Raw genomic sequence first — 14,089 nt, forward strand, 5'->3', positions numbered from 1 at the left:
GGCAGGCAGAAGATCAGCTAGGGAAGAGGTCCCAGAGGAAGGAGACTACAGGGCTTTGTGATGTCTAAGAACATGGACAGCGGGAAGGAAAGTGTAAGAACACAAAGGAGACTGGCCAGGAAGTAAAATACTCGAACCTTTGGAGAAAGAGTAGTTCCGAGTGCAATCAGGAAACCTGGTGTGCTCTTAGGAGCACAGTGAAGCTCAACAGGGGAACTTGCTCATTGCTGCTTCTAGAGCAGAGGGTTGTGCTGACTCCACAAACAGAATTACTAGGTGTGTCTGTGGACCTAATAAAACAACTTACCATTAATGATTCAATGTGTGTTATAGGAAACCTGGAATCAGACAACTTTAGCAAGCTTCAGTCTACAACCACAGTAATACGAAATATGAATGACCAAGTTCTCTTTGTTGACAAAAGAAGGCCACCTGTGTTTGAGGACATGCCTGATGCTGACCAACATGGTACTTTTCTCTGCCTATTTAAAAGCACAGAGACCCACCCATTCTCCCCACTCCATTTACTGCCCACATTTTCAAATGTCAGGTCCTGTCCTTAGATGGAAAGTCACAGTAGTAAACAGAATTACACTTTAGAGAGCACCCTTTTTATAGATGGAGCGCGGGGGGGGGGGGGTAGATGCAATAAAGACACTGGTAGAGGTGACCCCTCTCTGGGTCTATAGGAGTATCACCGATTCCCCTGTATCAATTTATTCTCCATAGAAGAACCTTCTCAAATTGGATCATTTATCCCCACTGGTTATAGCTGAGCATACTGCTGACACCATCAAAACTCAAATGAAAAGTAAAACACATGCATTTCAAATGAATATCTCTCCCACCAGAGCATGAGAGTGTCTCTCAAGATATAAGTTCCAAATATCCCAGTTTGGGGCCTAGTTGAATGTATATTCTTGAAAACAAAAAAGTCCTATCCTAAGTTTTTTGCCTCAACAAATGCTTTTAATTCTCATTTTGTTTTCGGGATTCTCTATTGGATATTTAACAATTAAACATAGTCTTTAGACTCAGAATAACCTTCTGTTTTGGGATTGACTTTATTTCTGATTTGAGACAGGATCTCATTATGTATCCCTGCCTATCCTGGAATTCACTTTGTAGACTAGGATTACCTAAAACTCACAGAGATCCACCTGACACTGCCTCCAGAGTGCTGGGATTATTAAGTGTCTACATCCACACCTGGCAAGGTTTGTGATATCTTTAACACACTCAAGAGAAATATCAGAAATCAAGAAAAATATCAGAATATCTTTAACACACTCCAAATACTTTAACACACTCATGTTGCCCGCCTATGATTTATAACACCCTGTAAGTGTGATTTAAGGGGAGTGTGGCCAGCTGAGCTTCAGGTCTGTTGGCTGTCAGGCCAAACCTTCACTGCATGGTTGTGACTGGCCTATTCTTTGGTTAAATTTCTATAGATGCCAGTTTGTGGGAGGGTAAGTATTCCAATTAATGGTCTCATTTATTAATACTTATTTCAGCTAATCCCCAGACCAGACTGATAATAAATAAATATAAAGATTATAAAACAAGAGGAAAGGCTGTAACCCTCTCTGTGAAGCATGAAAAAATGTCTACTCTCTCTTGTAAGGACAAAGGCATTTCCTTTAAGGTAAGATTCAGTTTCACTTTGATTTTAGTCATATTAATGGACAAATTATAAACGTCAGATATCCTCAGGCCAACCTTTTGTCTAGAGCCCAAGAGCAGACACAACCACTGAAGTGGATGAGTATGGGGAGCTGTCCACCCCTTCAATCTAGTGTGATGATACTCAGTGGTCTCATTTTGTTTCTGAGTCTGTCAGAGAGGAAGAGACAGCTGAATGTTTGTATTCAAACTCAGTATATAGTTGAGGGTGACCTGGAACTTTTAACCCTTCCATTTATATTCCCCAGATGCTAGGATTACAGGTGTATGTCTTGTACCAGGTCTCATGCTCAGAAGCTCCCACTAATGCAGACATTATCCATCGTTGCTATAGACTAGGTTCTGGTCATACCCAACTTCATTTCCCTGTCATATGGCTAGAGTTTGTGGCCAAGGATCACTTCTTATTTAGACCTTATTCCTCACCTTGGTCCTAGATCATCTCCTGAAGCTTAAAGTCTCTTAGTGGTGGTTTACCAAGCATAGCTTCAGAAGCAGATGCTAAGAGAGCACCTCATTCTACCATCAGTCATGGCCAATACTAGGTTGATAAATATCCAAGAACTATGGCTGTCAATTTAACTAGTTCAATTGAAAGGACACCTTCAGAATCTTCTATGCATATTAAGAAGATAGAATGCATTTTTAATTCTAGAGATTTCTTGGTCAGTCTGTAGCATGAACGGGGCGGCTTATTGTTGGGGTTTTTGTCCCACCTGGTACCCCACACTGGCAAGCCCCCCAAAAAAATCACACAAAGATCTCTGTAAGTTATAAGCTGCTTGGCCCACTAGTTCTAGCCTCTCACTGGCTAACTTTCACATTTTGATTAACCCATTTTTCTGATCTATGTTAGCCATGTGGCTCAGTACCTTTTTTCAGTGGGGCAGATCACATCCTGCTGCTTCAGTGTTCTGGGCAGGAGTAGGAGGAATCAACTTCCTCCTTCCAAGAATTCTCTTGTTCTCCTTACATCATTTCTATTTCCTGTCTGGTTTTCCTGCATATATTTCCTGCCTGGCCAATCAGCATTTATTTATAACAGATTACAGAAAATTCTCCCACACCACTTCCTTCTCTAAAAAAAAAAAAAAAAAAAGAGGAAAATATCCGTAGTCCATTTTTTGGGAATGTGGGCGTAGTATTCCAGGCTACTTCCAGTTGGTTAGGGGCACTGATAATCTTATGGGGACCCAAAGAAAATTTAGAGTTATGATCAAGTCCTAACTGAAGTATCCTGTTAGTCTTGATCATCTCAGGCAGCAGTCTTGAACCTGTTCTGGATGAAGAACTCAGACATCTGGGCCATCTATTCCTGCTGGAGACTTCTCAGGTGGTCTTCCTTGATCAAACTGGATTTTTGTTAACTCTGATTAATCCACAGCCTCTCATTTTCTGTGGAAACAAAAGCAAAATCTCTTCTCCAAAGTAACATACCTTTTGACTTCAACTGTGAAGTCAAGGTATTTTCAAAATACCTATCTTGGAGTAATGCTGCAGCATTTATAAGCAAATATCTTTTAGCAGCTATTGCTCCTACCTCAGCATTTAAACAATTTAAAGAGAGCATAATAGCATACAGAATCAAGATTCTCTGTGTATTTTCCATCTTTACATGGCTTTATTTTAACCTCTATTTCTTTTATTTTTACTTTTACTTTTTGAGACAGGTTCTTTGTATATCTTTGTCCTGGAATTCCCTCTGTAAACCAGGCTGTCCTTGAACTCACAGAGATCCATCTGTCCCTGCCTCCCAGGCTACTCTCTTTCTTTTTTTTTTTCCTTTCTTTTTTTTTGAGAACTTTAATCTTTAGCCTGTATATATTTTTAACACACTGTAAACCATTTAGAGATTTTCTTACTCTTTGAATCACTCTTTACTGTATATCTCTTTTTCTGACCACATGGATCTTTAATTTGCTAAGGAATATAGAGAAGTTTTTTTTGCCACAACTCTACTGTGTTTCATGTTCCCAGCCAGCAAGCATAAACAACACTCAAAAGCTTCTATGGAGTTAAAAGGTCCTTGGCAGGAAGCAAGCTGCAAAATTGTGTCCATAGCTCCATAGTCTGGACCACCTGCTTGAAAGAGTCAGAGTTTTCCCTGGCAGGATGGCCCAGAAAGCCTGCATTTTAAAACAGCTCAGCTTTTTTACTGCTACGGCCCAAAACCGAAATGCTTTACTCTAGTCTTTACCAAGCTTTCTCAGGCTTTCTGTGGATGCAGCTGGTTGATAAATATCCAAGAACTATGGCTGTCAATTTAACTAGTTCCATTGAAAGGACATCTTCAGAATCTTCTATGCATATTAAGAAGATAGAATGCATTTTTAATTCTAGAGATTTCTTGGTCAGTCCATAGGATCATGGGGATCTTTGCTCCCATGTGGTCAAAATCAACTCCAAACTATCACTTCTATGATTAACATGGAAGAACCTTGGGCCGTTCTCATATTTTCTAATACATCCTAAAAGGAAAACAAGATGTGAGAATAGGTAAAACCAGGCACTCCCAGATGTTAACAGCCCCGGTGAGAGAGACTAGTTTCTAGTCAGCTAATCCTGACTAGAACCTTGGTGTCTGGACAAAACATACAAGAATCGGTGTTTGTACTAAACTCAGGACAGAAAGGAGAGACCACTATGCACTGTCGTGCTTGGCAGGAAAGCAGAGTCAGGAGCCACAGATGAGTCTGTGCAGCTGGGCTATTGGGGAACCCAAGACTCAGCTGGAGAACAGCTGCTGGTCTAATCACACCACAGTGTAGTATCAGGACCACAGAAAGAAGGAGCTGAGATTCGGACACCTCCCACACCTCTCTTGATGATCCAGAAACTAGAGCTACTGAGCCAAAGCGGGGAGCCCATCAGTGTGTTAGCTAAGGACAACTAAAGAAGACAAGAACTGAAACTAGCCCGATGAGATGGTCATCTCTGCTAGAACTTCTCTTCATCATTAGCATACCTGGACTCCCTTGGTGGAAGAGAACAGAAGGAAGGTCTGGGCATAGGGGAACCAGGAGGCCTGTGTGTTGATGAGGGTGCGAGGTGGAAAAGGTCAGAATGGACAGGAAAATAGGAAGTTAGGAATGAAAGAGAAGCAGTCAGTACTCCTACCTTTAGAGAGTTTTTTCTTAACTCCTGAAAAAAGTAAAGCTGCTTCAGGTCTGTTTAATAATACACTTCTAAAAAAATTGCACATATTAAAATTGTTAAAGGCATTTTTTAAAAATTTTCATTTTCTGTATGCACAACTGTGTGTACGTGTGTTTCTTTGGAGGCCAGAATGGGGAGCCAGGTCCCCTGGTGCTGGAGTTTGGGCATTTGTGAGCTTCCCCATGTGGATGCAAGAGCCAAATACCAGACTCTGAGAGACTAGAGCAGGAAGCCATCGCTCTAGGCTCAGTTCTTATATCCTTACAAAGAGTGTAATGTTGGATGGTGCACATCCCTTTCTGCTCAACACTTGAGAGTCAGAGGCAGGCAGACCTTTGTAAGTTTGAAGCTACCCAGATCTAAATGAGTTCCCGGACAACCAGGACTGTTAGATGGAAAAACCCTGTCTTGAAAAACAAACTAAAACAAAAATTATGTAATGTGTGTTTTCTCCACAGGAAATGGATCCACCTGAATATATCGATGGTACTAAAAGTGATCTCATATTCTTTCTGAGAAGTGTTCCAGGACACAATAAGATGCAGTTTGAATCTTCACTATACAAAAGACACTTTCTAGCTTGTGAGAAGGAAAATGACTTTTACAAGCTCATATTGAAGGAAAAGAGTGAAAATGGGGATAAATCTGTAATGTTCACTGTTACTGACTTACCTCAGAGTTAGGTATTAAGCATTTTTTGTACCAGAAAGATGACTAGATTACATGAGCCTTATGATAATCCATTCTGTGTTGCCACAGCAAAATACCCCAGGCTGCATAATTTATAAAGCAAACAGGTTCATCTGTCTCACGTGTCTAGTCCAATTCCTACATCCTGGTGAATGGCCCTGGCTGCATTACAGCATACAAGATAAAAGGAATCAGCTGCATGTGAATTAGCACATGGGTGAGCCTCACTTCACAGCAACTCATTCTGGAGAGAGGCTTCAGCCCTGTCCAATGCTGGAAGCCTCAGGAGCTGTGCACCTCCCACCTCTTCTTAAACATATCACCACCTCAACACGGTTATACTGGTGATCAAGTTTCCAGCAAATATATTCACGTGACAGTGAAATAAATACTAATAATGACCTCAACATGCTATTGTTGAGTATAATAATGATTATGATATTTTTTTAAGGTAGCACTTATGGGGTAGAGAGATGGTTCAGTTATTAAGAGCACTTGCTACTCTTCCAGAGGGAGATAAATACACACACACATATATATACATATATATGTATATATGTATATGTGCATGCAGTGGGGTTTTTTTTCCATGGGTGTTATGTCCCTGGAACTGACATTAACAGACAATTGTGAGCTGCCATGTGGGAATTGAACCCAGGTCCTCTGGAAGATCAGTCAGTGCTGTTAACCACTGAGCCATCTCTGCAGACCCCTTCCAGAGGACTCTTGTGTATATGATGGGGTATGCACATGCCACCCTGGGTGAGGGGAGTCAATTCTATCCTTTCATCTTTGTGTGAGTTTCAGGTTCTAGGTTCCAGGACTCAAACTCAGATCGTGAGGCTTACAGAGCAAGTGCCTTTATCTGTTGAGTCATCTTGCTGACTGTGTTATGAGCTGTCTTAGCCATTACAATTTTATTTCACTGTGAGAAGTTGAAGCAAATCAACATTATTAGGCAGTTCACACTGTCTGTGACCCCAGCCTCAGCAGCTCTGACACCTTCTGGGTTTCTCTCTCTCTCTCTCTCTCTCTCTCTCTCTCTCTCTCTCTCTCTCTCTCTCACACACACACACACACACACACACACACACACACACACACACACTTAAAAATAAAATCTAAGCAGAGAACACATCTAACAGCAACTTTATTTTATCATCCCTGGTCAGGGCTCTCTGGTCCGTTTGGAGTTAGGCCTGAAGGACTGAATTCTGCACTCTTTGCTGTCTTTCAATCATTTCCTTGAGATTGAATCTGAGTCTCACTATGGCCTTGAACACATTCTTCTGCCTGACACCCCCACTGCAGGTTTTATGTGCAGGCACCACAGGTTTTCTGGACAGTTTTGTTCTCTCTCGCTTCTCATCGATCTCCTGATGGTTGATACCTATAGAGTAGATTGGAGACCATGATAGAGTCTGAATTTCAGAGTCAGAAACCCCTTAAAGAGTGGGGTGCAGTGCTGTGATGGAGACTGGATTTGGGGATCAGACACCCTCATTTTGAATCTCGTCCCATAACCTAAGATCCAAAATGGACAAGAGATATGGACAAGGATATACTCTTTCTGGGGATCAATGACAGACATTCACACTGGAAACCACAGAAATGCCTCCTCCATAGGGTAGCAGTGTGGATCACATGACACAAAGTGGCATACAGCACTGAAGTACATGACACTTCTCCATGTGTCCACCACTCACTTCCTCCTCGGCTCTTCACTCACACATCATGTCTCAGACATGAGGCCTTACCCTCCCCCGTGCACTCCCCTCCCCCACAACACACACACCATTTGGGGTCATTCCTATTCCTGCAGATGCTCTGTCCTCTGAAGGAGCAGCACTTCATGCTTCTGCTCTTTCCCCTGGCTCTTAGACATAAGTTGCTTTTTTTCTTCCCATATTCTCTCAACACATGGGCTTTATAATATGAGGAGAAAATGTAACCTCATAAAGCCTATTCCATATTCCTTGTTGTTTTTTCCAGTTCTCACCCCCTGATTTTGCTGCACAAGAGAATTCTAATTTACCTAGTGCACAGAAACAGCTGCTCACAACTGGTAACCTTGTTGCTATACTGACAGTTTTCAACCCAACAGCTGGCTGGGCTGTAGTCACAGCTTCAAGCAGCCTCAAAATTTCCTCCAGTGGTGTCTGAGCTGTTGGATCATGGCTGGGCCTCTCACTCTCAAGGTGGGCTTCTGGGGAAGGGTGGATGTTTTTGTTTTTTGTTTTTGCCGGGATCTATATTCAGTGTATTCCACAGAGCTCAGATCTGAAGACTAGAAAATAAAAACAATAAAGGGCATAAGCACTTAAAAAAAAAACTCAAGCTTGAGACAAGAGACCATGAGGCTCAACCTGCCCAAAGCAGGTCTACACTGGAGGCATTTCTCCCTCCTCTTCCCCACCCCCATTGCTTCCTCCCCTTTCTTTGGAACACTTTCCTTTTGTGTTCTGTATTAGTCAGGGATCTAGAGGAACAGAACTGGTGGAATAGGCATGTACAACACACGTGTGCATGTGTGCATGCACACACACACACACACACACACACACACATACACACACAACACTTATTAGAGTAGCTGGTAGGTTGTAGTTCAGCACGTCCAACAATGGCTATATACCAAGAAAGTCCAACAACCTAGATGTTGCTCAATCCACGATGCTGGAGAGCTCAGCTAACATTTACTACACACCGGGATCCCAAAGAAGTAAGCTCTAAAGCCAGTGAAGGGATGGACTTACCAGCGAGAATAGGGGTAAACAGACAAAAAAGAGGAAGCCTTCTCTCAGGTCCTTTATACAGGCTACCACTAGAGGTATGGCTCAGATTAAAAGTGGGTCTTACCAACTCAAAACATCAGGATTAAGGTATATCTTCTCATCTCAGATTAGCTGAATTAAACATAGGTCTTTCCGACTACAAATGATTTAATTAAGAAAAATTTCCTCACAGGTGTACCCAGTCACTTTGGGCTTTTGTTAATTCCACATATTCTCAAGTTGACAACCAAGAATATCCAAACGGACTCTTACACTGAAGGACAGTCTGCACAAAGTTTTTGAAATTGTTAATTCACTTTGCTGTAGCTTTTTGATTTAAGAAAAGTAAGAATTTTTTCAGAAAGCTCTCAGATGTCATGCCCTGAACACAATATATTTTCAAGATTTTAATTTCTAATATATGTACACGCATGGGAGACTGTATATGTGAGTGCACTGCCCATGGAGGGCAGAGAAGGGCATCGGGTCCCCTGGAGCTGGAGTCGCCAGTTGTGAGGCACCTGATATGGCTGCCTGGAACTGAGCTCAGTTCTCTGCGAGAACAGGAGCAACTCTTACCTGCTGAGCTGTCTTCCCACCCCACCACATGTTCAGTATCAGAAGCACACAATACTTTTAATAACAGGGCTTGAGAGATGGCTCAGCAGTTAAGAGTGCTTCCTGCTCTTCCAGAGAACCTGAATTCAGTTCTCAGTACCCACATCAGGTAACTCACAACTGCCCGTTAACTCCAGCTCCTGGAGATCCGGTACCCTCTTCTGGCCTCTGTGTGCATCTGGAGACACACACATGCACACACACACCACAAAATTCAAAGTAAAATAAACCTTTAAAAAATTAAGCCCATAAGCAAACATAGACCCTAAGATGTAGCTACACTAATGGAGTACCTGAAGTTGTACAAAGTACTAGATTGAATCCCCAGCATGGCATAACAGTAACCATTGTGGTACAATCCTGGAATCCTAGAACTCTGGCAGTAAAGGCAAAAGATCAAAAGTTTAAGGTCATTCGCTATTATTATAACAAATATTGAGGCAAACTTTGGCTACCCCATCTAAAAAAATAAAATTAAAAAATAGACCAGGGCAAAAGATTAGGTTTTCAAAAAATTCATAAATAGAATAAAAACAAAGGTCGGGGACAGGGCCAATGCTAGCTGAACCTTGAATAAATAATGCCAATAAAGTTTCAAAAACAAAAAAGATTCTAAGAGACAAGTGTGATGAGGGCTTCTCCCTTCGCGGCTTATGAACACGGGGTTCTTCGGGAGATATCTGTGTAGGTCAGAGGCTAATTTACACAGCAGAGGCCTAGATCACAGACTGTTGGAAAGTAACATTTTCTATGCTTTACTTTCTACTCTGTGTTCCCCACATTCCAGAAAGAGGTGGAGACGAGACTCTGAATACTTTAGGGAATGCCTATATCCAGAGGTCTAAGTTCCACGAGGGAATGCCAAGGGACCACGGATGGGACGGGAGAGGAATTTAGTCCTCCATTACTATGATCACACCGTGGCACAGCCTAAGACGTCGTTCCCTTGTACTCTCTGGCTGGCTGCTCACAAAGGTGCTACTTAGCAGACTCTCACTCCTGTCCACGCAACCCTGGAGCAGTGTGGCTGTCTCCACCAGCATGAGTGACACTCGTGGTCACTGCTCTGGGATCCATTTTGCCTCCGTCCTTACACATGCAGGTTTCTCGGGCTATTGGTGCTGATTGACAGAGCCACCCTCATGCCTCCCAGAGACCCTGGCAGAGTTCCATCCACTTGGGCATTGTCCTATCCTTACCTTGATGACATTTCCTTACTCACAGTGGTCCTCTGAGGGTGAGTGTGGGAAGGATGTTACCAAATCGAGTATTCTCCCACGGCTGAGAGAAGAGAGATTCCTTTCTGAATAGGTCTAGGTGAGTCCAGGAACTGACATGGTCATTGTTTGCTTAATATTAAGTCATTTTGTACTTCTAGTAGGAAGTAAGAGCCAGCCTTAGCAGAAAGTCAATACCCAGAGGGAAGAGCAAGGAGCCAGCGCCTGATAGAAACCCATTCCTGCCTCTGATCCTTTAATAAGGAGCTTCTATCAGCATTAACTGGATTTCCTATTGCCCTTACCCGAAAGTCAGCAGAGCAAACCAGTCAGCCTCAGGAAAGCTCCTTAGAACACTGAATGCCCAGCTTTCTGGACTCTGCAGGACTGCTCTGAGGAAGTTCAGGTCTTACCTGCTGTCCCCCCATTTCTTTTACACTTGGGATCTATTCTAAAGACAGCATATGGGTCTTGTGTTTGTGTCTCATAAATGCACAGTGAGGATGTCGACCTCCCCTGACCCTTGACCTCAATAGGGAAGCTCTCATTGGATCTTCTCCCACCTCCTCCCCAGATTCATTCTTTCAGGAGGAGGCTGAGCCTGCACAGCTTATAATTCCACACCACTGGTCTCAGGCAGTCACAGGTCATTTGAATGCTTTAATTTTCCAAGGCTGGACTGTTGGTACAGTATAGAATGAAACGGGCACAAGGAAAATGGCAAAGGAGGAACGATCAGAGATTCAAAGTCATCTTTACCAGCATAGCAAATATAGAACTAACCTGGGGTAGAACAGACCTTTCTTTAGAAAGAATAAACAGAATAAATAAAGAAACCCAGGGAGCTGGTGAGAGGGCAGCCTGCTTGAGGCCTGGGACCCACAGATAGGGGAAAAGCACCTGCTCCTGTGAGCTGTCCTCTGACCTCCCCTGTAGCACGAGCTCGTGTGCAAACACACAATAATACATAAAATAGAACTCAAAACCTTGCAAGCCTCCGAAGCACTGAAGTCCTGAGGACCCTAGAGTCAAGAGCCTAGACTGTGCTGAGGGCGGAAGGTGACATTTGTGACTCAGGCTTTGTCATTTATCAGTGGCTGACAGCCTCAGAATCTTTCATGGTTAAAGATTTACTATAAAAGCAGAATGCCAATACCTTCTAGCCCAAGAGTGGTGAGGTCACAAGCAGGCTGCACACAGTGTGCAGAGCCAACACGCTGGCCCTGCCTGGTCAGCATCCCTCTGTCAGCTTGATAACTCTGCACACCCAAGTCTTCCAGTAAGTGACTGGAGAGGTGCCAGCTTCTCTCTAGCACCCTCACGGGGATAGGTGAACCAGGGCAGGGGATCAAACTTGCCCTTATTAAATGCTTATTGTATGACATGCAGCGTGCCAATTACTACACAGATGCCCACAAGTCAAGTTCCTAACTCAGTCTCCAAAGTCAGGCAAGTCTCAGGGAGGTGCGCACAGTTGCTTAAGGGAGCAAAACTTTAAAAAAGATTAGGTGTAAGAGAGGGTTTTCTCACTTTTCTAGGTAGTCATTAAGCAATGTGCTATATCCTTTTATTAGTAGTGGTACAGTCGCAGTATTTATTAGGGTCAAATAAAATAAGCAGTATGTTTCTACGTGTGTGTGTGTGTGTGTGTGTGTGTGTGTGTGTGTGTAGGCAGGGTCTCTTATAATCCCAAGCTGATGTCAAATTCACTGTTGCTGAAGATCACCTTGAGCTCCTGATTCCCTGGACTCAGCCTCGAAGATCCTGGGCTCATAGGCGCGCACTGCCATCCTAGCCGTGGTGAAAATAAACCTGCTGAAGGTGGCTTAATGCATCAGCCTCAGTCAAGGAGCAGCATAATCTCAAACTTCTGCCTTTCCAGACATTCATTTACACTTATAATTAATTATCTTTGAACTTAGGTTTTTTTTTTTTTGAGACATGGTTTGACTGTGCAGCCTTGACTGGCCTAGAACTTGTAATGTAGACCGGCTAGCCTTGAACTCACAATGATCTGTCTGCCTCTGCCTCCTGAGTGCTAGAATTGAAGGTGTGAGCCACCATGCCTGACTTATCAGGAAAAAAAAAGAGACCTTTTTATTTCCAATGTTCATATTCTGACCCTTGAACTTGAAGCCCAGGTCCTTGTCCCATGGTTAGGGCACTACCATCAGTCAAGCCAGGGAGTTCAGTCTTATCTGTCAAATGTTTGATTTATCTTTTTCAACATACACAACATCCCATTGGTCTATGCTGCTGGGCATAAGGGCTCCTGAAGAAATATGAGCATCCCCACCCCCTTTTCGAAAGTAAAGTTTAATCCTCCTTACAATGAAGAAAAGGAATGATTCATTTTTATCTATCTTTTATGTTTATGTAGTGTTCATATGTGTGTTTGCATGTATGTAAGCACACAACTATGTGGATGAATGTGTATGTGTGTGCACATTTGTCTCTGGAGGCCTGAGGTGGATGTCAGGAACTATCCTGCATAGCTCTTCCACCTTCTTCATTGAGACAGGGTCTCTCAAGCAAACCCAGAGCTCACCAATATGACTAAGCACACAATCCGGCTTGCTCTGGAGATCCCATTTCATCTTTCTGAGACTGGAACTGCAGGCTGGCCACTCAGGTTCTGGGGATCCAAACTCTATTCCTCACATTTGCAAGACAAATATATTTAAAACTCAGGCTGACCCTGAACTCACTATTTAGGCCAGGGTTCTTCCTGCCTTGGCTTGCATACACAGGCATGTCAAACCATGTCTACCCAGTATAACTAAAGCTTTAGAAATGGAATCTGTGATGGCTAGTTTTAACTGACAACTTATCAACATCTGGAATAAACTACAATCCAGATATGGAGAAGACACTTGTGAGAGATTTTTTTGCTTGTTTTTTAAGTGAGTGAATCCATTTCTAGTCTGGACTTTCGAGGTGGGAAGACACAGGTTTTGACCCTAATGAGGCAAGAAGACATGGGTCTTTAATTCAGATCTTGAGGTGTCAAGACACATTTTGAACCTGGGCCACACCTGTTAAAAATGCTGCAAGATCCCCGGCAGTGGCAAGCAGCAGGCCCACAGAGCAGCTAGTCCCAGGCAGAGATGGCTGTCGGTCCATGACACATGGCCGGCAGACGGGCTGGTGGGCTAGTCAGTCCCAGGCAGAGATGGCTGTTGGTCCTTAGCAGTGGCTCCCTGACCGGGAGAGTCACCAGCATTGGGCTGGGCCCAGCCATGTGGCGCTGGGCTGGTCCCAGCAGGCTGGTCCCAGCGAGCCCGGGGGTGTGAGCAGGTGGCGGGTAGAAGGCACATGGACAGACACATTGTACAGAAGAGAATTAGATATTTATTACTTAGAGGAGGTGGGGGAGGAGAAGAACAGGACACGGGGGGGGGGCGGAAAAGTGGGGAGAGGCAGAAGCAAAGCTGCCTCTCCTAGAGGAGACTGAAGAGAGAGTTCAGGCAGGAAGCTGAAGATCAGCCTGGCTCAGCGGATGGGGGAGGGAGTGGGTGTGGTCTCTTAAAGAGACGAAAACCATAACAACACCTACTGCTGGAAGCTTATATAAGGACAGGAAAGAAGGAAGCTTCTGCTATTTGCCTGCTTGCTCTCGCCTTACTAGCAAGTCCATTCCTTCACTGGCCTTGCAGCCTTCATCTTTGGGATTCCAGCGTCTACTGAAGACCTGCTGAGACATCCAGCCTTGGGGACTGAGCAACTTCTGGACTCTTGGACGTCTCATTCATAGCCAGCATTGTTGGATTAGCTAGATCACTGCCTGTAAGTCATTCTAACAAATCTCCTTTATATATATATATATGTTGAGAGAGAGACAGAGAGAGAGACAGAGAGAGAGAGACAGAGAGAGAGAGACAGAGAGAGAGACAGAGAGAGAGAGAGAGAGAGAGAGAGAGAGAGAGAGAGAGAGAGAGAGAGAGAGAC

At 43.6% G+C, this 14,089-nt stretch overlaps 1 protein-coding gene and 1 long non-coding RNA gene across 6 annotated transcripts in view; one reads left to right on the plus strand and one right to left on the minus strand.

Annotated features, from left to right (window-relative positions):
• Window positions 1–14,089, plus strand: part of Il18 (interleukin 18) — a 67,643-nt gene that overhangs the window by 28,167 nt on the left and 25,387 nt on the right. The window contains exon 1 of one of the 5 annotated variants that reach the window (XR_007594296.1): window positions 13,728–13,927. The exons of the other annotated variants lie outside the window; for them this stretch is intronic. The gene's annotated coding sequence lies outside the window, so the exon portion shown is untranslated. Of the gene's footprint in view, window positions 1–13,727; window positions 13,928–14,089 lie in introns of those variants that run through there. 5 annotated transcript variants of the gene reach the window in all.
• Window positions 6,186–10,198, minus strand: LOC126509996 (uncharacterized). The gene is made up of 3 exons (XR_007594297.1): window positions 10,124–10,198; window positions 7,568–7,819; window positions 6,186–6,922 (listed from the first exon to the last, which is right to left on the minus strand). It is a non-coding gene; the product is annotated as an uncharacterized lncRNA (long non-coding RNA).

Source organism: Alexandromys fortis, unplaced genomic scaffold (assembly GCF_014885135.2).
Source record: "Alexandromys fortis isolate MF-2015 unplaced genomic scaffold, M_Fortis_MF-2015_v1.1 scaffold_89, whole genome shotgun sequence".
NCBI lineage: Eukaryota > Metazoa > Chordata > Mammalia > Rodentia > Cricetidae > Alexandromys > Alexandromys fortis.